Source organism: Chiloscyllium plagiosum, unplaced genomic scaffold (genome assembly GCF_037043375.1).
Source record: "Chiloscyllium plagiosum isolate Xiang-an unplaced genomic scaffold, Cpla_swu_hap1 HiC_scaffold_5, whole genome shotgun sequence".
NCBI lineage: Eukaryota > Metazoa > Chordata > Chondrichthyes > Orectolobiformes > Hemiscylliidae > Chiloscyllium > Chiloscyllium plagiosum.
In genome coordinates, this window is record NW_028270143.1 from 108,356,743 (window position 1) to 108,381,103 (window position 24,361).

The 24,361-nt window shown below is 43.5% G+C and overlaps 1 protein-coding gene across 1 annotated transcript in view; it reads left to right on the forward strand.

The window, feature by feature from the left end:
- Window positions 1-24,361, forward strand: part of ptprn2 (protein tyrosine phosphatase receptor type N2) — a 970,059-nt gene that overhangs the window by 532,552 nt on the left and 413,146 nt on the right. The gene's annotated exons all lie outside the window — the stretch shown is intronic.

Genomic DNA, 24,361 nt, shown 5'->3' on the forward strand with positions numbered 1-24,361 from the left:
TTAGATCACATGGAATCCAGGGGGAGTTAGTTCACTTTATATACTAGTGATCTGGAAAAAGGGACTTGGGCATCTGGCGAAGTTCGCCGATGATGCGAAGTTAGGTGGACAGGCAGGTAGTTCTGAGGAGGTGGGGAGGCTGCAGAAAGATTTAGACAGTTTAGGAAAATCGTCCAAGAAATGGCTGATGAAATTCAATGTGAGCAAATGCAAGGTCTTGTCCTTTGGAAAAAAGAACACAGGGATTATTTTCTAAACAGTGAGAAAATTCCTAAAACCAAAGTACAAAGGGATCAGGGAGTGCTAGTTCAGGATTCGCTGAAGGTTGACTTGCAGGTTGAGTCCTTGGTAAGAATGCAAATGTAATGTTGTCATTTATCTCAAGACGGTTGGAATGTAAAAGCAGCAATGTGCTACTGAGACTTTACAAAGCTCTGGTTGGAATACTGTGTCCAGTTTTGGGCCCCACATCTCAGGAAGGACAACTGACACTGGAGCGTGTCCAGCAGAGATTGACATGGATGATCCCTGGAATGGGAGGCCTAACATATGATGAACGGCTGAGGATCCTGGGATTGTATCATTAGAGTTTAGAAGGTTGAGGGGAGATCTAATAGAAACTTACAAGATAATGCATGGCTTAGAAAGGATGGACGCTGGGAAATTGTTTCAGTCAGGCGGGGATACTAGGATTTGTGGGCACAACCTTAGAATTAGAGGGGGTCAATTTAGAACGGAAATGAGGAGACATTTCTTCAGCCAGAGAGTGGTGGGCCTGTGGAATTCATTGCCACAGAGCGTAGTGGAGGCTGGGACATTAAATGTCTTCAAGACAGAGATTGATAAATTCTTAATCTCGCAAGGAATTAAGGGATACGGGGAGAGTGCAGGTAAGTGGCATTGAAATGCCCACCAGCCATGATTGAATGGCAGAGTGGACTTGATGGGCTGAATGGCCTTACTTCCACTTCTAGGTCTAATGGTCATATGGTCTTAATTGGATACAAAGTTGGTTTGACAGTAGGAGTTGAAAATGTGTTGCTGGAAAAGCGCAGCAGGTCAGGCAGCATCCAAGGAGCAGGAGAATCAACGTTTCGGACATGAGCCCTTCTCCAGGAATCAGTAGGAGACAAAGGATGGTGTTGGGGAATTTTTCAGACTGGGGAGGCCTGTGATCAGCAGTGTAGCACAAGGATCAATGCTGGATCTTCTGCTTTTCATCATTTATACAAATGATTTAGATGTGAATACAGCAGATATAGTTAGTAAGTTTGCAGGTTACATCAGAAGTGGTGATGTAGTGGACATTGAAGAAGGTTATCTCAGAATATTACGGCACCTGGATCAGATGGGCAAATGAGCCGAGGAGTGATACATTGGGTTTAATTTAGATAAATGTGAAGTGCTTTATTTTGGCAAGGCAAACCAGGGTAGGTCTTATATAGTTAATGGTGGGGCCCTGGAGATTGTTGCCGAACAAAGAGACCTAGGCGTGCAGGGTTCCTTGAAAGTGGAGTTGCAGGTAGACAATGTGGTGAAGAAGGCATTTGGCACACTTGCTTTTATTGGTCAGTGCATTGAGTATAGGAGTTGGGATGTCATGTTATGGCTGTGCATTACATTGGTGAAGCCACTTTTATAATACTGGTTCAATTCTGGTCTCCCTGGTACAGGAAGGATTTTGTTAAATTTGAAAGAGTTCAGAAAAATTTACGAGGATGTTGCCAGGGTTGGAGGGTTTGACCTGCAAGGGAGAGGCTGAGGCTTTTTTCCTTGGAATGTTGGAGGTTGTGGGAGACCTTCCAGAGGTTTATAAAATCAGGAGGGACATGGATTGGATCAGTAGCCAAGGTCTTTTTGCCAGGTTAGAGGTAAAAATCGATGGGCCAAATGGCCTCATTTCACAGTTTAAGGATTCTATTCTAATTGTACTATGATTTTATTATATCATGTGGTCATGGAGTTATACAACATGGAAACAGCCCCTTCGGTCCAACTCATCCATGCTGACTAGATATCCTAAATTAATCTAGTCCCATTTGCCACCATTTGGCCCATATCTCTGTAAACCCTTGCTGTTCATATCCCCATCCAGATGCCTTTCAAGTATTATAATTGTACCAGCCTCCATCACTTCCCCTGGCAGCTCATTCCATACACTCACCACCTTCTGCGTGAAAATGTTGCCTTTTAGATCCCTTTTAAACCTTTCCCCCTCACCTTAAACCTATGCCCTCTAGTTCTGGACTCTCCTACCCTGGAGAAAAGATCTTGTACTTTCACCCTATCTATGCCCCTCATGATTTTATAAACCTCTGTAAGGTCACCCTCAGCCTCCAATGCTCCAGGGAAAACAGCCCCAGCCTGTTCAGCTTCTCCCTATAGCTCAAGCCCTCCAACCATGGCAACATCCTTGTAAATCTTTTATGAACCCTTTCAAGGGTTCCAGAATCTGTGAACAAGCATAAAACAAAATGATGGCCAACACGAAAGGGAGGTTAGCGTCTTTAAAGGCAAAATTTAAATTGCAGGCAGTGTAGCATCTAGTTTATGCACAAACGATTCCCGGCCAGTTGAACATCTTTCTGCAGCTACAATGTCCCTTTCCTTTAGGAGATGTTTAGTCATTCCTAGCTTTACATGTGTTTTGGCTGCCGTTGAGTTTGCTGCCACTCAGCAGCAGATATAGAGCTGAACCGTGAGTTGCTGGCATGGAAAACAGAATTAGCAGGCAGGATGCAACTTTTAATGTAAGTAAATAATTAAAAGCCATTACGGATGGCAGCTCAGTTGATGTGTCAAAGCTGAAGCATATGGGAGCTCCTAATACCATTGTGATCCAGGGCAAACGTGTCTGCAGTCGGTGTTTGAAGCAGTTTCAGGTTAGAGTTTATGAGCTGGCGGCTAAGCTACAGACACAGCAATATATCAGGGAGGGGGAAGGCTTTGCACCAGGCAATAGTCACGCCATTTAGGATAAGATAGGATTTGGTTAGGAGCACGAGAGTGTGACTCTGAGTGAAGCAGGCTAAGGGATCCAGAGAGCAGGAGCCTCTGCAGTCGCCTAGTAGTTTGTGATTGTCTCAAGATGCTTGGATGAGAATGGAGGCTGCGAGTTGCATGTGTAAACTGACGATGGTAACCCGGTTCAGGAGCAGCAAGGAATCTAGGTGAGAGTAATAGGTTAGAGTATAGTGAAGGGATGAACCCATTCCCTGCATCAAAGAGCAAGCATCTAGACAGCTGTCTGGTGCCACAGTTCAGGACATCTGCTCAGGCCCAGAGAGGAACGTGCAGTGAAAGAGGTAATCATGGTTCATGTTGGTACCAATGACATAGGTACAACTAGGAAAGCATTCAGCATACAGAGTATAAGGCATGAAGCACTGAATTGAAATGTAGAACCTCAAAGGTTATAATCTCTGGGTAAACTGAGCCATGTGTAAATTGGCATAGGGTAGATAATGTTAGAGATGAAAGCATGGCTTAAAATGGGAGAAGTGGGTTCTATTTTGTGGATTGTTGTCATCAGTTAAGGGGAATGTGGAGGCTGTACTGATGGCACAGTTGATATCTGAACAGTGCTGGCCCAGTATTGTGAACCAAATAATTAGGAATTAAAGAGTATTTTAAACTAAATGGTAGGGATAAGGGATCAAATGTGGGAAGGTGGGAGATAGCAAAGACTTCAATGAAGGTTCATCGGACTTTTCTGTCCTGTGAAAAGGGAATGAACAAATGAGGTCTGTATTCTTTAGAATTTTGAAGAATGAGATGTGATGTCATTAAAACGTACAAAAGATGATTCCCTAAAATGAGGGTGAGGAAGTGTTGAATATTTTTAAGACAGAGGAAAATAGATTCTTGTCAGGTAAGGAATTCAAGATGCGAATGTGAAACTTGAAACAGATCAGCCATGATCTTACCGAATGGCAGAGCAGGTGGTCTACCTCTGCTCCTATATTCCTTGTTTGTGTGTTCCTATAATAAGTTTTGATGCTGTTGTTAGTTACATTGGAAATTCCAGACCATTATTTTTGTACTTCCAAGTATCAGTCATTGATTAGTAGTAGCTGTAATGCTGCTTAGCTACAAGGTGCTGGGTTCAAGTCCCATTTTAGAGACTTAGGCATCCTGGAGCAGCTGAACTTCACTGTTGTACTGTTAAAGGCACTGTCTTTCAGCAAAGACATGGAATCAAGGCCCCATGGACAGTGTGCCTGTCTCAGTTGCATGGTTAGGCAGCCACTCAGCAACATAAGGAAAGGTGACGGCCTAATGCGATTAATGCTGGACTGTTAATTCAGAGACCCCAGCAATGTTCTGTGGACCTGGGTTTGAATCTTGCCAAAGCAGATTTTGGAATTTGAATTTAATTTGAAAAAATCTAGAAATTAAGATTTGATGTGGATCATGACTAATGTTTTTTAAAGAAGGAAATCTGACATCCTCGCCTGGTCTGGCCTACCTCAGACTCCAGACCCACAGCAATGTGGTTGACTCTCAGTTGCCCTCGGAAATGGCCTAGCAAGCCACTCAATTGTACCAATCGATACGAAATCTCTTCTAGGGCCGGGCATTAAATGCTGGCCAGCCAGCGATACCCACATCCCACCAGTGAATAAAAAAAATCAATATTTTTAAAAACCCATCTGGTTCACAACACTGCCACGCTTACCTGGTCTGGCCTCACATGATTCCAGACCCACCCTCTGGGCATTTAGGGACGGGCACTAAGTGCTGACCTAGCCGGTGATGACCTCATCCAATGAATAATTTAAAAAAAACATCTCCTGCAGAATGTGTGTACGTGAGTCCCTTCAAATCACCACAAATAAACAGCTGCTGAAAAAAATTGGCAGTGACCTGTGTATTCAAATGAATCGACCATACACCACAAAAGAAAATTAAAGGTTACACAGCCATGGATGCAAAAGATCCTACAGCACTCAAAGGCAATCAGTGGAGATCATCCCCTCCCCACCACCTCCCCAAATTTCTGAGCTATATTTATCTCTGTATCTCCATGTTTATCATGAAAGCAGATGATACAGTCTTCGTTTCATTGTTGTTTTGTTTGCTGCTTTTTAGTTGTCACATTTCCTACATTGAACCACTTACTGCACTTTTAATTCACTTCATAGCTTGTGACACCCTGAGCTCATTTAAATGCAGGTTGTTTCTCTCCTGATGTTGGGGCTCTTGAAAGGTAACCAGTTGGATGTAATGGAGAATGTGTTGAGTATAAAATAGAATGCGTCAGTGAGGCTAATTCTGCAGTCAGACACAAATATGAGTTTTACTTTGAATGCCTGAAACTATAAGTGTGAGTCATCAGTACCAGACAACCAAAGAACTGAACATCCATTGTCGCAGTGATAACACAATTCTGGAACTCTGAAGGTCAATTTGCAGAATAATTGATATGTGCAAGAAAAGCAAACTTTACAAGATCCTACAGAGAAGTCAGGATGTGGGAGTCTATTCATTCCAACATATTAATGTTCTCCATCCTAGCTTCTAATAACATCTAAAACAAGTGCAGAGGTTTTAGTTTGAGTGCCGCCTTACCTGAAAAACCATTTCTCGAGTTCAACGATCTTTCTTATTAGTCCTGTATTCACCCTTTCGCTGCTTCTAATCATGTCCCATTCTCCTTCAATTCCAGCTGAGCCAGCACTGAAAGACACAACGACCTTTAGAAACATTACCATGATGAAACTATCGATTATTGTAAAAATCCATCGAATTAGCAAAACTCAGAAGGCCACAAGGGAAGGAAATCTGCCATCCTTACCTGGTCTACCTTACATTTGATTCCAGACCTGCAGTGAAATGGTTGTCTCTAACTGTACCGTGAAGTGGTCTAGCAAGTTTGAGGGTAATTAGGGATGGGTTGTAAGTTCTGTCCTTGCCAATGATGCCTACATTACACTAAAGAATTTTTAAAAAGATAAAAAGTAATGATCATTTGGAGAATAAATCTCCCTGCACCAAAATGGCTGCAATTCACAAGTATCTGCACATTGTATTTTCTATTCCTTTAATTTGCCTTCTTTCAAGTTAAATGCTGTACAGATTCCAGAAATACCATTCATGGTGTAGGAAGTTTTCTGAATATCTGACCGTGACCAGATTTATAGTAAAAATGTCCTGGTGAAAGATTAGGACCAAAATGTTACTTTCTTGTTGATGGCTTCCCTTTTTGTAATGCAAAAGGAAGGAGATTTGACAATATGAGCGATTGGTGACGTGAAAGATTTAAACAAAGATCAAAGAGAACAAAGAAAGAACAAAGAACATTTCCAGCCCAGGAACAGGCCCTTCGGCCCTCCAAGCCTGAACCGATCCAAATCTACTGTCTAAACCTGTCGCCCAATTCCTAAGCAACTGTATCTCTCTGCTCCCCACCTACTCATGCATCTGTCCAGACGCATCTTAAATGAATCTACCATGCCTGCCTCTACCACCTCTGCTGGCAATGCAATCCCGACGCCCACCACCCTCTGTGTAAAGTACTTGCCGCATATATCCCCTTTAAACTTTTCACTTCTCACCTTGAAAGCGTGATTTGCGTGAGTACGTTTGCATGTGCGAAAGGCTAAGGTGATGAACAATGAGCATCCCAGGTTGTGGGTATTACTGGAGGGGCTGTGTTATGTGATGGATTCTTCCATTAGTACCCAGGTTAGTGGCAACAGTAGGGAAATGAACTCAGGGAGTGGGAGTGTGGGGTGGCAGGTCATTCTGGGCCATGTGACTGCCACCCAATTGGATGTGCATGTGCAAGTGGCGTGGCCAATCATATGGGAAAGACTGGAATGAAGTCGAAGCCCCCAGGGTAAAAGGTCGGATCAAAGGTCAGAAGGTCCAAGTACCCTTAAGGATACTTGGCCATTCATTCCCTGCAAATAGGGGCATCTCCCCGACTCCCTGAGTAGAAGCTGACATTGCACCCAGATCCTGGCGGCTAGAATAATGGGAAAGCCAAGGGGATTTTTAAAATATGGAAAGAGCAAGAGAAAGAGTTGGACCTATTAGGGACCATAGAAATAATCTAAACATGGACCCGGAAGAGATGGCTGCAGTCCTCAATGAATATAATATATTTAAGGTAAGAGGGAGAAGGCTAACAGGAAAGTTGAGGTGCATTTTTTCATCTGGAGGCTGATGATAATGTGGAACTCACCATCTGAAAAAAATGATAACTCAGAAACTCTTGTAATATTTAATCAGTATTTACATATTCACACATTGCTCCACCCTCCAGGGCAGTGGGCCAAGAATTAGAAAATAGGATTTGTGTGGTCAGATCTTTGTTGACTGGCACGGACACAATGTTTGACCAGTCTTCCTTCCTTGATGTAAAGATCATTGAACTAATAAGCCATCGATCTGGGATGTCTCGAAGAAGACATGGTGCATCCTGTTGTTGATACAGCAGCCCCTTATTTCAGACTCTCCTCCAGGCCATCCAGGAAAACTGAAGGTTCACCTTTCCCAGCAAGAGGCCTACTCCTGTTCTTACGTTCTCCCAGCTGATCAATGCAGACTAGAAGGAAATAGCATTGCAGGTCAGTACCAACGTGGCGCACACAGATCCGGGTCCACTGCTGAGAAAAGATGAACAATCTCTACTCTATTCTGGATTAGTGGTGCTGGAAAAGCACAGCAGTTCAGGCAGCATCCGAGGAGCAGTAGAATCGACGTTTTGGGCAAAAGCCCTTCACCAGGAATACAGGCAGAGTGCCTGAAGGGTGGAGAGATAAAGGAGAGGAGGGTGGGGGCATAGAATACAGTAGGTGAGTGGGGTGGGGATGAAAGTGATAGGTCGAGGGGGGGTGAGGGTGGAGTGGATAGGTGGAAAAGAAGATAGGAAGGTAGGACAAGTCATGGGGACAGTGCTGAACTGGACGTTTGGAACTGGGGTGAGGTGGGGGAAGGGGAAATGAGGAAACTGGTGAAGTCCACATTGATGCCCTGGGGTTGAAGTGTTCCGAGGCAGAAGATGAGGCGTTCTGAACTTGACTTCAGTGAGCCTGACGTGAATTTCCCCTCCCCCACCTCACCCCAGTTCCAAACTTCCAACTCAGCACTGTCCCCATGACTTGTCCTACCTGTCTATCTTCTTTTCCACCTATCCACTCCACCCTCCTCCCTGACCTATCATCTTTATCCCCTCCCCCACTCACCAATTGTACTCTGTGCTACTTTCTCCCCACCCCCACCCTCCTCTCATTTATCTCTCCACCCTTCAGGCACTCTGCCTGTATTCCTAATGAAGGGCTTTTGCCTGAAACGTCGATATTACTGCTCCTTGGATGCTGCCTGAACTGCTGTGCTTTTCAAGCACCACTCTAATCCAGAATCTGGTTTCCAGCATCTGCAGTCATTGTTTCTACCAATTTGCACTCTACAAAAGTGCTGCCTCGTCATTGCTAAATGACACTCACAACAGCAATAGTGGTGGAGACGTCAAACAGGAGTCTAGAGTGCAGGCCTCCCTCGCAGATAGAAGATGCAGATCGAATACTTGGGAGCCACCTCATGCCATGAATGTCTGGCTGCAGAAAAAAAGGGCGGAGAGTTAGAGGGGACACAGTCTGACTGAAGAAGGACCTCCTGATAGAAGAATTCCCATCCCTTTTGTGGAGGTGGCCACTGCACTTGCCAGAGAGGACAGGGAGAAAATAAATCTCAGGTAACCTCTGGTCTGTTATTGATAAATGGACACACAGGTCTAATGCTGCAAACATTGTTGACTAAAGAATATCAATCAGATTCTTGCAGCAAATCCCAGAAGAGGAAGCAGTCAATCCCAGTTCTGGCTTCCTATAAAGTACCACCTTTGAGGATGTGACTCTTTCTAGATACGCCTTCTCTTTGAGTAGTCATGGAGGAACACATTGCCCCACCGACAGGGAATGGAAACGCCAACAGGATATCCTAGGCACTTCATGCCAGGGCCCTCCAGGGTGCTCTGCTGCTCTGGCTCCACTCTCCCAATTGCCAGATCAAGACCAACAGATAAGACCAAGGAGGGTGCATCTGCATTTGTGCAGAAGACCCTCAGCAATAGTATAGGCCTCAGGCTATCCAAGGCAATGGACGGGCCCTAGCAATCAGCAGCTGCCTCCAACTCCAAGGCATATTATTAGGAAAAGAAAGATCAACAAGTTCTAATGGCTGAGATGTAACATGGGCAATTACTCACTGTGTATGTGAAACAGCCTAGTCAGTATATGTTCATTTCCACATGAATATTTGTTGTATTTTCATTTGAATGCGAGCTGCTGCAATGGCTGCATGCATTCAAGTGGATTGTACCTCAATGCTGATCAGTTCTGGATGACGTGGAGCCAGGGATACAATATTTATAATGTCAGATCAATGGTAGTGACATCACTGAGCATGTTCAGGCTTAAGCTGTGGGCAGCATTTGTAAAACCGAAGCCTTCCAGCACATCTGGCCAGCCAGCAGGGAGTGTTTATCTGATTATCATGCCTGTGTGGCTGCCATCTCAGTAGCATTGGCAGCTCGGTCTCACTTGTATCCGCCTGATGGAGTTCTTTGCAAGCCACTGTCCCCGTTTGATGAATGAGTTAGTGAGACGTGTGTGTATTACTGCCACAGTACAAGTGGTTATGCCACCTGACAGCATGTGTGAGGAGCCAGGTGCCCAAGGTCACAGGAATGTGCGGAGCTATCCAGGTGAGGTCCCTGTCCTGCTGGCAAAGACACTGCGGTTTTCTCTGAGTGGCACATTGAGCACAAAGAGGATTATTTCAGACTGGCCCTTACACAGGATCATGATGCCAACAGTGCGGAAGTGCAAATGTAAGAACTAACGCAGCCCCCAGGACAGTGCAATAAAATAAAGATGTGAGCCCACCAGGGAACGCCCTGGTTCCCAGCCAGTGTGGAACAATGACTCGTGGCACAGAGAAGTCTGACTTCTCCTGGAAGCTGTGCTAAGGAGGAAGTCACAGGCGCATAAATCAGGAGCAGGAGTACATCATTTGCAGCCTGGACCTGCTCTGCCACTCAGGACCTACTCTGCTACACTCCAGGGACCTTTCACTCCCTTGACACGGCTCTGTCTACCACCTTGCATCTGCCAGTGCAGCTGCAGCCGCCTCTCCCTCATCACCAAGTGCCATCTTCCCCTTCGTTCTCATCAGAGGAGAGGTGTGGAGTCTCCATTTCCCCCCTCAGTGAATCGCTCCTGAGTGAATGACCGTGGGTGAGGTTGGGTAGGACACAGCAGACCACAATCCTGGACCTTCATCCTGGTGAAGCCCTTTAACTGAATAGTGGGAGCAGCGTGACTTCTTCATTCGCAGTCCAGAGATCTGCTCTGTGAAAGCCCTTGTTAAGGGGATGCTGTAGATATCTTCTGCTGCATGTTATGGATTCTGCACTGTGCGAGTAGATGTCTCTCCTGTAGGTATCCCCTGTAACTAAGGAGCCAACGCTGCATTTGATGAGTGGGTGACACTTGCGAGTTGGTGAGGCTGGGCGCATTGCGGACAAGAGCTCCATGGAGACCCTAGAAAGATTTCTTTCCTGAGATCACAGACAAGTTACACATTCACAGAGTGAACCTGCTTTCTGTAAACGAATGCTATGGCTGATCTCTAAGAGCTCATGGCAGCTCATGTGCAGTCCGTTGCCGATTGCACTTTTTGGAAAAGCTGCACTGGAAGAAAATCCCACTGCTCAGGCTGTCTGGCTTCAGGCATCAGTAATGACTTTTACAAGATCACTTGCTGTTCTGAACAGCACATCACAGTCCCTTTGATGTAGATCAGATCACAATGCTGTTAGGGAGGGAATTCCAGGATTTTGACCCAGTGACAGTGAAGGAACAGCGATATATTTCCATGTCAGGATGGTGAGTGGCTTGGAGGGGAACTTGGAACTGGAGGCATTCCTATGTATCTGCTACACTAGTCTTTATTGGTAAAAGTGGCCATGTATTTGGAAGATCCTGTCTGAGGACTCATTGGTTCAGAAGATGCTATGTAAGGAACCTTGATGAACATCTGCAGTTTCTGCAATACATCTTGTTGATGCGTATATTGCTGCATCTCAGCATCAGTAACAGATGGTTTGAATGTTTAAAGATGTGGTGCCAACCAAGGAAGTTGCTTTGACCGGGATGTATCAAGCTTCTTGAGTGTTGTTGGAGCTGCACCCATCCAGACAAGTATCCCATCACACTCTTGACTTGTGCCTTGTAAATAGTGGATGTGCTTTGAGGAGGCAGGATGAGAGTTAGTTGCTGCTGGATTCTGAGCTTTTGACCTGATCTTCTAGCCAAATAGGTGAAGGTCACATTTATCTGCCTGAATTATTTGAACAAATTGCAGGGAACAATCTGGTCAGAATATCCTTCGAGATCCGCCCCCAGCCCCCTGCTGGCCTGAGCAAGTCAGCTCAATGTAAAGCCTAATACTTAACATCCAGCAGCCCCATGAACACAATCCTCCCCAGTGTGATCCACACTCACCTGGAGGCTGACTGCTGAGATCACTTCTTGTTATCAGCACTAGTGAATGGACAGTGAACTTGGCATTGGAACCCATGACAGTGCAATGTCCCTCTGTCACTGTTGAACTGACCACCTTTGAGCCTGAGTTTAACAAGGGTCCCCCCACCTTCTGCCTCAAACGTTCTCCCTCCCTTGCTGCCTCAGAGGGCCTCCCACCTTCCTTCTTAGCCCCGTCCATGCCTTGAATGGCCTCCCTCATTCCCTCCCTGTTTAACAAAGCCTTCCTCCCTCTCGAAAATTCAAGGAAGATTTGCAGATGCTGTAGATCTGAAGCAAAAATGAAAATTGTTGGCAATTGTTGCCAGTTGCTTGGAGCAGCTGTGAGAAGAAGGCCGAGTTAACTTGAAGCACAGATGCTGACAGACCTGTAGAGTTTTGCCAGGACCTCCTGGTTTTGCTTCCTCTCCCTCTCCCTGTTTTGGGACAGCGTCCATTCTTTTTCTCCCTGACTCAGACAACTCCCCGCCTTTGCCTGCACACCCTACCCCTCGGTTAGCCCCCTTCCCGCTTACTTCCCTCCTTCCCTGCCTTAGACAGCTTCATTCTCCAAATCCCTCCCTATCTCGGAGATCCACCTTCCTCAATCAGTTTCTGTCCCTCGGATGGCCTTTGTCCCTCTGTTCTTCCCTCTCTTGGACAGCATCTCTTCCTATCTCAGAGATCCCTGCTCTGTTGCTTTTTGCTTGCTGTCATCTAATCTTGATCACCATGGAAGGGGGGGCAGCATGGTGGCTCAGTGGTTTGCACTGCTGGCACACAGCGCCAGGGACCCGGGTTCGATTCCAGCCTCGGGTGACTGTGTGGAGTTTGCACATTCTCTCCATGTCTGCTTGGGTTTCCTCCGGGTGCTCTGGTTTCCTCCCACAGTATAAAATGTGCAGGTCAGGTGAATTGGCCCTGCTAAATTGCCTGTAGTGTTCAGGGATGTGTAGTCGGGTGCATTAGTCAGGGCAAATGTAGAGTAATAAGTTCAGGGAAATGCGCCTAGATGGGTTACTCTTCTGAGGGTCAGTGTGGACTTGTTGGGCCGAAGGGCCCGTTTCCACACTGTAGGAATCCTATGAACACTGCTCCTCAGAAATGCGGAAGCAGCAGCAACTCACCTTCAACTCTCTCGCCTGCTGCACCCCACTCCCACGCAGTTGTGGAGGCATGTGCTTCGCACACATTGGTAACTCAATGGGAAAGAGCACATCATTCTGATGAGATTTAAAGGACGTGCATTACATGCAAACCTATGCAAGAGAGCTCGACCCACCTTTAAATATCTGAGCACTTCACAGCGTGGTGGTTTCAGTAGTCATCAGGAAACTGATTTTCTGCACAAGATTACACCCACCATGTGAAATAAACAGTACTGGGAAATACCATTGGAACCAAGCCAGTCAGTCCCTGCATTATATAGTCTTGAATCCCACAGTATGTCTCATATGCCATAATGCTATTTTTCTCTCTAGGTACTTACCATCGCTTTTGAATTTGCTGAAGCTATCAGTCCCTAAAGCCTCCCCTGACAGTTCATTCTACATTTTCACTGTCCCTTGCATTAAGTAATTGAATATATTAAGGCTGTTATGTTGCAAGATATTTCTTTAAACAAAACAGTAATGTATATATTCCACAACTTTTTATTTGCATCTCACAGCTTAATGGTATTTATCCATTATCCACAAAGGGCATAGGCATCTTTCTCCATTATGGAGAGAGAGACACACACACACAGAAACACTTAAAACATAGACCTACCACAGACAGTATCGGGATTGAACCCACATTGTTGACTTTATTCTACTCCATAGTCATCCAGCCAATTGAGCTAGCTAGCCCCCAAAGTTCTCTCTTCTTCCTGATACACTCCCCTTAAAGAAGAAAACCAGTCCTTCAATATATGCTCCAATGAACATCTCTATTATTTTTGGAGCATTTTTTTTTATTAACTTCGTTCACAGTATCATTAGCATTTATTGCCCATTCCAGAGGGCAGTTAAGAGTCAACCACACTGCTGAGGGTCTGGAGTCACATGTAGACCAGACCAGGTAAGGTTGGCTGCTTACTTTCCTAACTGACATTAATGAACCTAATGGGTATTTCCAACAATCAACAATTATTTCATGGTCATCACGAAACTCTTAATTCTAGATTTTTTTATTTCATTGACTTCAAATTCAATAGATTTAAACCAGGATCCCAGAACATTACCTGGGTATTTGAATTAACAGTCCAGTAATAATATCACTAGGCAATGCCTCCCCTTAAGGAACCATCATTCAAAGCATTGTCACAGGCTGGGTATGTTGGCATCGGATACAGTGGCAGTGAATTCTGGATTGTTGTCCACATTTGTCTATCCAACAAATTCCAAAGAAATCTGAGGTATGTAACTATAGAAACATTAAAATTGGATTTTGGGGTCACTGATAAATCATCTCATTGGGAGATATACCAATTGGCTGCATTAACTTTAGTAGGAGACCAGTCAGCCAACAACACCTCCTTCCATTTGAAGTCTAACATTGCAATTAAAAAAAACCCGCATGCTCATTCTTATTCTGTGTTTGTCCATTGTTCTTTTGGCTGAAATTCTGCTCTGGACTTGCTGCAAAATTTTTGATCATATTCTGTCGCTTTCTGTCTCTTTCTGATAATGGATGCTGCTAACTGGCCATTGTAAATATTTTCTCATCAGCCTATCCAGAAACGTTATGACCTACCTGTGGAGCATGTTAGCTGGACATTGTAAACTTATAAATAATTCTGCTCCTTTGATGCCCTCTTTTGTCAAGTTATCATACGTTGCTTTTGTTGTTTGAAGTGGAGATAGTTTCATGGCTTTCCTTTGATGTTACTTTGAAACTTGTTTCTTTTAATCAGTTAATCAATTTGCGGGATATTTTCTGGAGAAGAATTTGGACCTTCTTTAATTACAGATCCTTTTGTTTCTTCCTTTGCCCTTGACTGCTGCTGATTCGTGTTCTGTTTCCTATCCTTATTGTCAGATGTGCTGATTGTATTTTATTTATAGGGTTGTAAGATATAGTTTTATTCTGTGATTAATTGTACTGTGTTTTGATTGTGGACTAACAGATATTTTGTAGCAAATGGAAAATGCAGGAGGAACATTTTTGCTACAACTGTGTTCAGAGTCTGAACTGATTAATGGTATGGATGGAGACGCCATTGGGTTTCACTGAGGAGCTAGCCATGCTTTAGACAGGGAATCTTGCAGGCAGATTGGGTTCTATCATAATAGGATTATATTGCACTTTCCCTTTCCCACACTGGATCTATGATTATGTTTTCACAGGGCATGTTTTGTCATTGATAGAATTCACTTCACCTTGTGTGCACATGCATTTTTACTGCTGGCATTTTACATTCTATTTTGTATTTATTTTATATTAATTTAATTTTACATTGCTATGGTTTTAGTCAGGGATCTATAATGCAGTAAGACCTAGTTGCAGTATCAACTGGGCCAGAGGGTGCTGACGCAAGTACACAGGAGAATAATTTTAATCTGGACTTTGTTTTCCTGCAGGTGGGATAACATCGAAAATAATGTGGGTTCTGATTAAGACAAGGGCTAAGACACAGAAGGACGTTTCCAAGGTTCTGTGTATTGACAGCTTCAGAAGATTTGCCTGTATTTCTACCTGCCATATATCCAAATAATTTATGGATACAGCAGAAATTGAGGCTTTAACAAAAAAGATTTCTCACTGTGCAATCAGCTGTACAATATGTCAGTGTTCTTTATTTTCTGTTTTTGACTGACATTATTTCTTATCTATAATGACAACTAGAACAAATTTCTATAATGAAGTCACCTTGGACTTCTATTGCTTGTTGACTGCTGCTTCCTATAAGAAAATGATCAAACCAAAGCTGTTTTTCATTGTGAATTTTCCAGCAAATTTTGTATTAAAACATGAATAGCTCTTATATTACCCCTCCTCTTAAACACACACACCCACACGCTCATTAATATTAAGAATTATACCAAGTCTAACATAGCAGGCATTCTGTCACTATTGAGACTTATGCCTGGTCACATTAATCCTCTATCAAAATGCAAGTAGCACACTGACATAAAAGAATCATCACTTTTGATAATGTTCTAAATTTTAATCAATCGTTTTCTACTTCGGTCAAATTGTTGGGTCAACCCTCTCACACTTGTGACTGAAAGTGACAGCCACCTTCAGGTAAAATTGTGCATCATCTCAGGAAATATCTATTGCATCATTCTTTGCTGCCTGTCTCCCCCACACTCTCTCAAAGGAGATGATATTCACTGTCTGCTCACACAGAGTGTGGTAGCCCAGACAGTGAGTGGTGGCACACATTTTCATCTTTTGTGGGGTTGTAGGGTAGAGATTGCATGTGTTAGTGGAACTTGGAGTCACTCTTGCCCCTCCTTTTAACCAATCTCCACATTCGCACACTTCTGTAGATATGTGAAGAGGAAAAGCCTAGTGAAGACAAATGTAGGTCCCTTGCAGTTAAAATCAGGTGAATTCAGAATGGACAACAAAAAGATGGCAGACCAATTGAACAAATACTTTTGATCTGTCTTCACTAAGGAAGACACAGATAATCTTCAGGAAATGATAGAGAAGAGAGGGTCAAGCATGAAGGAGGAACTGAAGGAAATCCTTATTGGGCAGTGGTATTGGGGAGATTGATGGAATTAAAACCCTACATGTCCCCAGGGCCTGATGCTCTGCATCCCAGAGTATTTAAGGAAGTGGCCCTAGAAATAGCAGATTTATTGGTGGTCATTTTCCAGCATTCTGTAGACTCTGGAAAAGTTCCAATGGACTGGAATGTAGCTAAGGCAACCACCCTCTGTAAAAAAGGAGGGAGAGAGAAAATTGGGACTTATAGGCCGGTTAGCCTAACATCGGTGGTGGGGTAAATGCGGGAGACAATCATTAAGGATGTAATAACTGAGCATTTGGAAAGTGGTGACAGAATCAATCCTAGTCAGCATGGATTCACCAAAGGGAAATCATGCTTGACAAATTTTCTGGAATTTTTCTGAGAATGTGACCAGTAAGGTAGACAATGGTGAATCAGTGGATGTTTTGTATCTGGACTTTCAAAAGACTTTTGACAAAGTTCCACACAAGAGATTCGTAAGGAAAATTAAACCGCATGGTATCGGAGGTAATGTATTAGCATGGATGGAGAACTGGATGGCAGACAGGAAGCAGAGAGTGGGAATAAATGTGTCCTTTTCAGAATGACAAGCTGTGATGAGTGGGGTGCCACAGGGTTCAGTGCTGGGACCCCAACTGTTCACAATATACATTAATGATTTGGACAAAGGAATTGAATGCCATATCTCCCTGTTTGCAGATGACACTAAGCTGGGTGGCAGTGAGTGTTGTGAGGAGGATGCTAAGATACTGCAGGGTGACTTGGACAGTCTGGCTGAGTGGGCAAGTGCAAGATAATTTGGATGAATGTGAGGTTTTCCACTTTGGTCGCAAACACAGGAAGGCAGATTATTATCTGAATGATGGCAGTTTAGGGAAAGGTGAGGTGCAACGAGACCTAGGTGTCATGATGGAACAGTAGCTGAAGGTTGGCAATTTAGGGGCAGCAGGCAGTGAGGAAAGCTAGTGGCATGGTTTCCTTCATAGTGAGAGGATTTGAGTATTGGAATAAGGATGTCTTGCTGCAGTTATAACATGCCTTGGTGAGGTCACACCTTGATTCGGGATTAGTGGCGCCGGAAAAGCACAGCAGTTCAGGCAGCATCCGAGGAGCAGGAAAATCGATGTTTCGGGCAAAAGCCCTTCATCAGGAATACAGGCAGAACACCCTCCTCTCATTTATCTCTCCACCCTTCAGGCACTCTGCCTGTATTCCTGATGAAGGGCTTTTGCCCAAAACATCGATTTTCCTGCTCCTCGGATGCTGCCTGAACTGCTGTGCTTTTCCAGCACCATTAATCCAGAATCTGGTTTCCAGCATCTGCAGTCATTGTTTTTACCGACGTCACACCTTGAGTATTGTGTGCAGTTTTGGTCTCCTAGTCTGAGGAAGGACATACTTACTATTGAGGGAGTCCAGTGAGGGTTCACCAGACTGATTCCTGGGATGGCAAGATTCATAAATGAGGCAAGACTGGATTGACTAGACTTGTACTCACTGGAATTTAGAAAAATGAAGAGGGGTCCCATAGAAACATATAAAATCCCGATGGAACTGGACAGGCTAGATGTGGGAAGAATGTTCCCGATGTTGGGGAGGTCCAGAAAAAGGGGTCACAGTCTAAGAATAAGGGGTAGCCATTCAGGACTGAGATGAGGAAGCATTTCTTCACTCAGAAAGTTGTGAACCTGTGGAATTCTTTCCCACAGAAAATTGTTGGGGCCAGTTCATTGGATATATTCAAGAAGGAGCTGGACATGGCCCTTGTTGTTAAAGAGATCAAAGGCTATGGAGAGAAAGTGGGAATGGGATATTGAGATTTCATGATCATATCGAATGGTAGAGCAGACTCAAGGGGCTGAATGGCCTAATTCTGCACCAATTTTTCAATGTTTCTATGTTTTATTATGGGTCACTTGGATAATAATCAAGTACAATACCCTAGCCCAGTAACGGAAGCTAATTGTCAAACTAGATGTTATCAGGCAATATTAAGTTGACTAGACCTTACATAACTTATGTAAAGGATGAACTCCAGCAGAAATGAGTTTGGCTGATTTACCTATTTGCCAGCGATATTTTCTCTGGAATTCAATGATCAAACAATGTAACTGTATTGTTAGTGGCAAGCACATAATCTGAGTTATTCCAAGTATTTGTATTCAGTTTTAAGTTAACTGAAGGAAAGAACTTGAGCATAAACATTGACTTTAAAAGTAAAATACCATATGTACTCATGTAAAAGTTGACACCCAGTTTCTGACTAAAAACGAAGCCTTAAAATTTTGATTCTTACATGGATAACCTTTCTCAGAAAGTTTAAATCCAGCCTCCCCTATATAGCCTTGCAATCACAGCTGCCATACCAGAGATTGTATCTGTTCATCACTTCCGCAAAAGTAGCACAAGTGGAGTGGAAAGTATTTTTATTTCTGAACAAATAATGACCATCATGCAGACAGGCAGTAACTTTATAAAGTTTATCAAATGCATCAAAAATATTAGGCATGCGCACACTTTGTACAACTTCCTTCAGTTATTTCTCAATAAAGATTTTTATTTAGCATCCGCTAATGTACTAAACATGTATTAAATTCCATAAAAATCATCTTCCTTGGCTCCAGAACCAAATAACAACTCTCAATCTGCCTCTTGAATGGCGAACATCATCTTCGTTAGGATTCACATTGTTATTGTCCTTATCATTCCACAAATAATCATCCGAGTGCATTCGATCTTTCCCCTCGGATGGTGATGGCTAACACAAGGGGACATAGCTTTAAATTGAGGGGTGATAGATATAGGACAGATGTCAGAGGTAGTTTCTTTACTCAGAGAGCAGTAGGGGCATGGAATGCACTGCCTGCAACAGTAGTAGACTCGCCAACTTTAAGGGCATTTAAATGGTCATTGGATAAACATATGAATGAAAATAGAATAGTGTAGGACAGATAGGCTTCAGATTGGTCCCACAGGTCGGCGCAACATTGAGAGCCAAAGGGCCTGTTGTGTGCTGTAATGTTCTACATTCTATATTTCCAGCATTTCTTGAATGATTTCAGGACAGTATGTGTTCTAATTACACCACACTAATTACATCACAGGCCTGTCAAGCCCACTTATACAGGCCTGTTAACAGCAAAACCCTTTGTGAAGTATCTTCTGTCTTCCTACAATACAGACATTCCCCTTATTTCCCAAGCTATCTTTGAAGGGCTTGTTTGGAGATATATCCAATGGTGAAACAAGGCTAGTTGGATGACAGAGAATCATGGGTTTGCAATCTAACTTTAGCAACAGCATCATCGAGAGATAGCCTCCGAATGTGTCCCTCACTCAGAAGTCTTTATTTTTATCTAATCCTCAGCATTTTTTCAAGCATTTCCTGTATCCATCCTTTATTGTGACATGAATAATTACTCCTGCTTTGGGAAGGGTTTTCTCTTCAACACCTCTATTGACTTAAACTTTGTCCCATTAGACATACATGAAGCACAATGGCGAATCTACGCCAGTTTTCATGCCCAGTTGTCTTTGCAGAAACTATTTTTTCTCCAGCTTTACTCACTGTTTGATTGATTGGCACATCAAAATTCATTGGGAGTCTCATCCTGTTCCCAATACAGGCCAATCTATATCTATTCTGCTGACAATGTTTGATGGTAAACTTTTGAAATGTGATAAGCCTGTCATCAGGTGCTGCTGAGTGATACTGTCATGGCTTGGTCTTCTGAAACTGTGCAGAATTCGTTTCTCTTCATAAGCTGGTAGACCAAAGCCAAGGGCTGGCTTTCACATCTGCCTTGATTTTTTTTTTTACTTATTTCAGGGTGAAAATTGGGATTGATCCTTGAGAATTTGAGATTCATTCTGGTGATTTTTATTAATGCATTTTATCTTCTAACTGTTGCTATATGCTTGGCTTTCTGCTCTACATTCATCTGTGTATAAGATGAGGAGCAAGCTCGTTCCATTCTTTAACATTCTTCAATGCCTTGAATTCACGAGTTGCTGCACAATTGTTTGCTGTGCAAACTCAATGATTTTTAAGTTTGCACTGGGCTCTGTGTGTTGCCATATTAATGAGTGGGACTGGCCAGAATGCAACCCAAAGCTCCCGTTGAGAGGTAACCTTGACATCACGCCTTGACGTGAACAGACACGAGTTGAACAACATGCAGTGTGTTTGATTATGAATTCTGCCAAGTAGATTGCCACCAAGGTGAGTGGGTAGTAACTACAGTGCTGTTGGGCTAACGTCTTGGAATTCCCTCCATAAGGTCATTGTGGGTCTACCCACAGCACGTGGACTGCAGCGTTTGAAGATGGCAGCACACCTTCTCAAGGGCAACTGGGGATGGGCGATAAATGATGGCGCACCCAGTGATTGCACCATATTGCACTTATCAGGGCAATTTATAAGAATACAATTTATGGAGAAAATCAACATTTGACTCCATGAGAGGAGAGTACTGATTAGTTGGTCTCCTTTGAGAATTAACTGATGAACACATTAATGCTGATTGACAGTTAACAGTTGGGGTTTGTTCAGTCTTAAACCTCCTGCTGAATTCTGGTTGGTTAGGACATTGCCCTGAGAAATGAACCAGTGAATGATTGTTGCCAATTTTGTGGAGGTGAAACAGGCTCAGTTAGAGCAATAGGTGAAGCTAACGCTTTCACATGACTACTCTTCAGTATAAAGTGGGTACCGCAGTGGGTAGAGTGCTTTATCTTCCCTTCCAAATCCATCTTGATTTAGCCCTCTCCCATTCTCATCATCTCTCTCTCTCACCATCAATGGTTTGCATTGCCTTTAACAGGTTTTGCACATAAATGTTCACTTGGAAACATGGGTGATTTACTAGTGGTGGTTAATAGATAAAAAAAGTACCGCAGATGATTTGGTGATGGGGAGAAAAATATTCAGTTATGTGTGAGAGTATGTCTGGATATGAGAAAGAACTATTCAGTATCAATACAAGTGGTGTTTGCCACCAACAGGATGCTGCCATAAAACCAAAAGGATGTTCTGCCTACCATCTCAATGTTTGTGATATGGTATATGAACGGCAGTGCTGGTGTGATGACAGTCACACATCCCAAAGACAGGCAAATTCTATCAAACAGCACCTTCCCTTGGCTGTTCACAACAAATAAGTTTGCAACCCATCCCCAACCAGCCTGTACTTGCAAAACTCACCACAGCATGTCCAAAAGTAAATAATTCTTCAATTGGGCAATTTAAATTAGACAAATTTGCTGGATAATCCTGAATGTGTAAAAAGTTATGCTGACAATCGATTTATGGTTGTCAGTCAGGCTCACAATGTGATATACTTGCATATTACATACCTTAATGCAGACAAAGCAAACATTCACAAGCAAGGTTCCTGTTTTGATTTTTTTTTCTTTCTTTTTCTTTTTCCCCTTTCTTTTTTAACCCCCACACTACCACCTAAGTGTGGTAGTGCTTATTTTATCCCCAGCACCCATGGTGTGTGTGTGTGCAGGGGTGAGACACAGTGAAAGACACAAAGTGACATTCCTGTTTATATATTTTTTTTTCCAAATTCCACCACCAGGAAGATAGGAAAACACCCGGGTGGCCAGTGACAAACACTGCCCTTCACATCAAAGGGCAGTGCTGTGTGATCAAAACAGTGAAGGGGAGGGTAGGGACTAAATCAAAATAGAATTGGAGGGAGAAATGATGCACTCCACTCCCTGCGGCGCCCACCTCTCCCTGAACAACTCCAGGGTGTTGGTGGACACCGCGTGCTCCTTCTCCAAGGACACCCGGGCCCTAACGTAACCGCGGAAGAGGGGCAGGCAGTCGGCCCTAACGACCCCCTCCACGGCCTGCTGCCTGGACCTGTTGATGGCCAGTTTGAGGTTCCTGTTTTGACTCAATGCAACAGGTGACAGCCATTTGATGGCTAATTTCACAGACAACGGCCTGACCAATTAGAGTCAATTAGGCGAAAGTGAGCACTGCAGATACTTATATAAAAAAGAAAAAAATATATAAACAGGAAAAAAAAGGACTGCAGATGCTGGAGATTAGAATCAAGATTAGGGTGGTGCTGGAAATGCACAGCAGATCAGGCAGCATCCGAAGAGCAGGAAAATTGACGTTTTGGGCAGGAGCCCTTCATCAGGAATTCGAGTCAATTGCCTGGTTTTAAAGTTTAACCCAGCCTGGATGTTAACTATCAATCATCATTAATTGATGCATTTTCCATGGCAACACTTTTACCAATCAACTTCTATTTGCCAAATGACTAGCAATGCCCCGTCATGCAATATAAATGTCGGTTTCCCCTTTGAAATGGTGATCTTGCAGATGTCCTGATGCATGCAAGACAAAATGTCTTAGCAAAATGTCTTCTTTTCAGCAAGTTCCCAGAAAGTGAAATTAAAATTGTTACTTACCCTATTGGGTCAGGGGATTTGAATCTGCAGATATCTGTTGGTTCCGGTGAGTAAATTAACTTCTCATCTTTCTGAACTATTGTCAGCTTCAGGCAATCCTGGGCCAGATAAACCATTGTGAGTGTTTGTAGGAAGTTCAGGTTTCGTTTTGATTTTATTTAGTATTTCTGGAGTCTGCAGTTTTTTTTTTTTGCTTTAGTAAAGTCTCTCTGCTTGACATGAACAATAATGCTGTGGCTCAAGTAAAGAAGAGCACCCATGTAGCACTCTGCATTTCCCATGTCAGCCAAGTTTATGTTTCTCTGTGTGCCATAGTCATGGAGCCAAGTTAGCGATTGTTCTGTCTTTTGGGTCCTTGCCCACAGGCATTGGATGGAAACTCACTTCACACACTAGACATCTCATTAGTCTGGTCTAAATATCAACACATCCCACACAGGTAGAAACACAATCTCCTGACCCAGTGTGCACTTATTCTGCTGCAAAGTAAGGAATTCTTAATGACGAAGATTATGATGAAGGCAACACCTAATTAGAACGACCCTGTCTGCATTAACTAAACAGGATTTTGTTCCTTTCATATTGCCAGGCCCTTTAGTTTAACATTTTCTCTATTACCACAAATATAATGGCACCCTTTACACAGTGATTATTCAGTGTCAGTACCACACTGCTGTAAGCAGGCAGCAGGACAAAACCGTAAAGGTGGCCTGTAATCTCACAGGAAGAGCTGGTGCTTACCATTGTGACCAATATAAGGATAAGCCAAGCAAGAGCAGCAACAAACAGAACTGACAAGGAATTTGTTCATTGCTAAAGGGCAGCCAACATGTCACATTGTACATTGACCTGGACCTATGTTTTGTGATAAATATTTTCAGAAGGTGATTCAACTGATCTCCTTACCCATTTTTACATTAGTCCTCTGAAATTATGCAGTGTTAGCATGTTTCTGACCTTGATTTTTTTTGTAGGAAAAATAGATGGTGACCCCTCATGTGGGGTACCTGGCCCACAGAGTGTGTGGGGTACCTGGCCCACCAAGCCCACAAAGTGCGCAGGACGCGTGGCCCACAATATATATAGGAGAAAGTGAGGGCTGCAGATGCTGGAGATCAGAGCTGAAAATGTGTTGCTGGAAAAGCGCAGCAGGTCAGGCAGCATCCAAGGAACAGGAGAATCGACGTTTCAGGCATAAGCCTGAAGAAGGGCTTATGACTGAAACGTCGATTCTCCTGTTCCATGGATGCTGCCTGATCTGCTGCGTTTTCCAGCAACACATTTTCAGCATCCACAATAGTATACCTGGCCCACAATGTGCGCGGGGACACCTGGCCCACAATGTGCGTATGGATACAGTAGCTATATGAAAGACATTCAAAATGAAAAGAAGTCTAGACTAAGTCCACTAACACCCAAAATTGAATTGGGAAACTTATGCTCAGGAACAGAGTATGGAGGCTTCAAGCACGGGCTTCGATAGAAACTAGATCCATGAATCCAAACAAGTGGATGCCTGATTGGCTGAGTGATTCGTCTGATTCCTCCAGCTTGACACCATGAGTTGGGTGTGTGATTTCCCCCCCCCGCCCCTCCCACTGGCATTACAATATAGTACTGACATACCAGGAGCAAACCAGGGCAGGACTTATGGACTTAATGGTAAGTACTTGGGGAGTATTGCTGAACAAAGAGACCTCGGGGTACA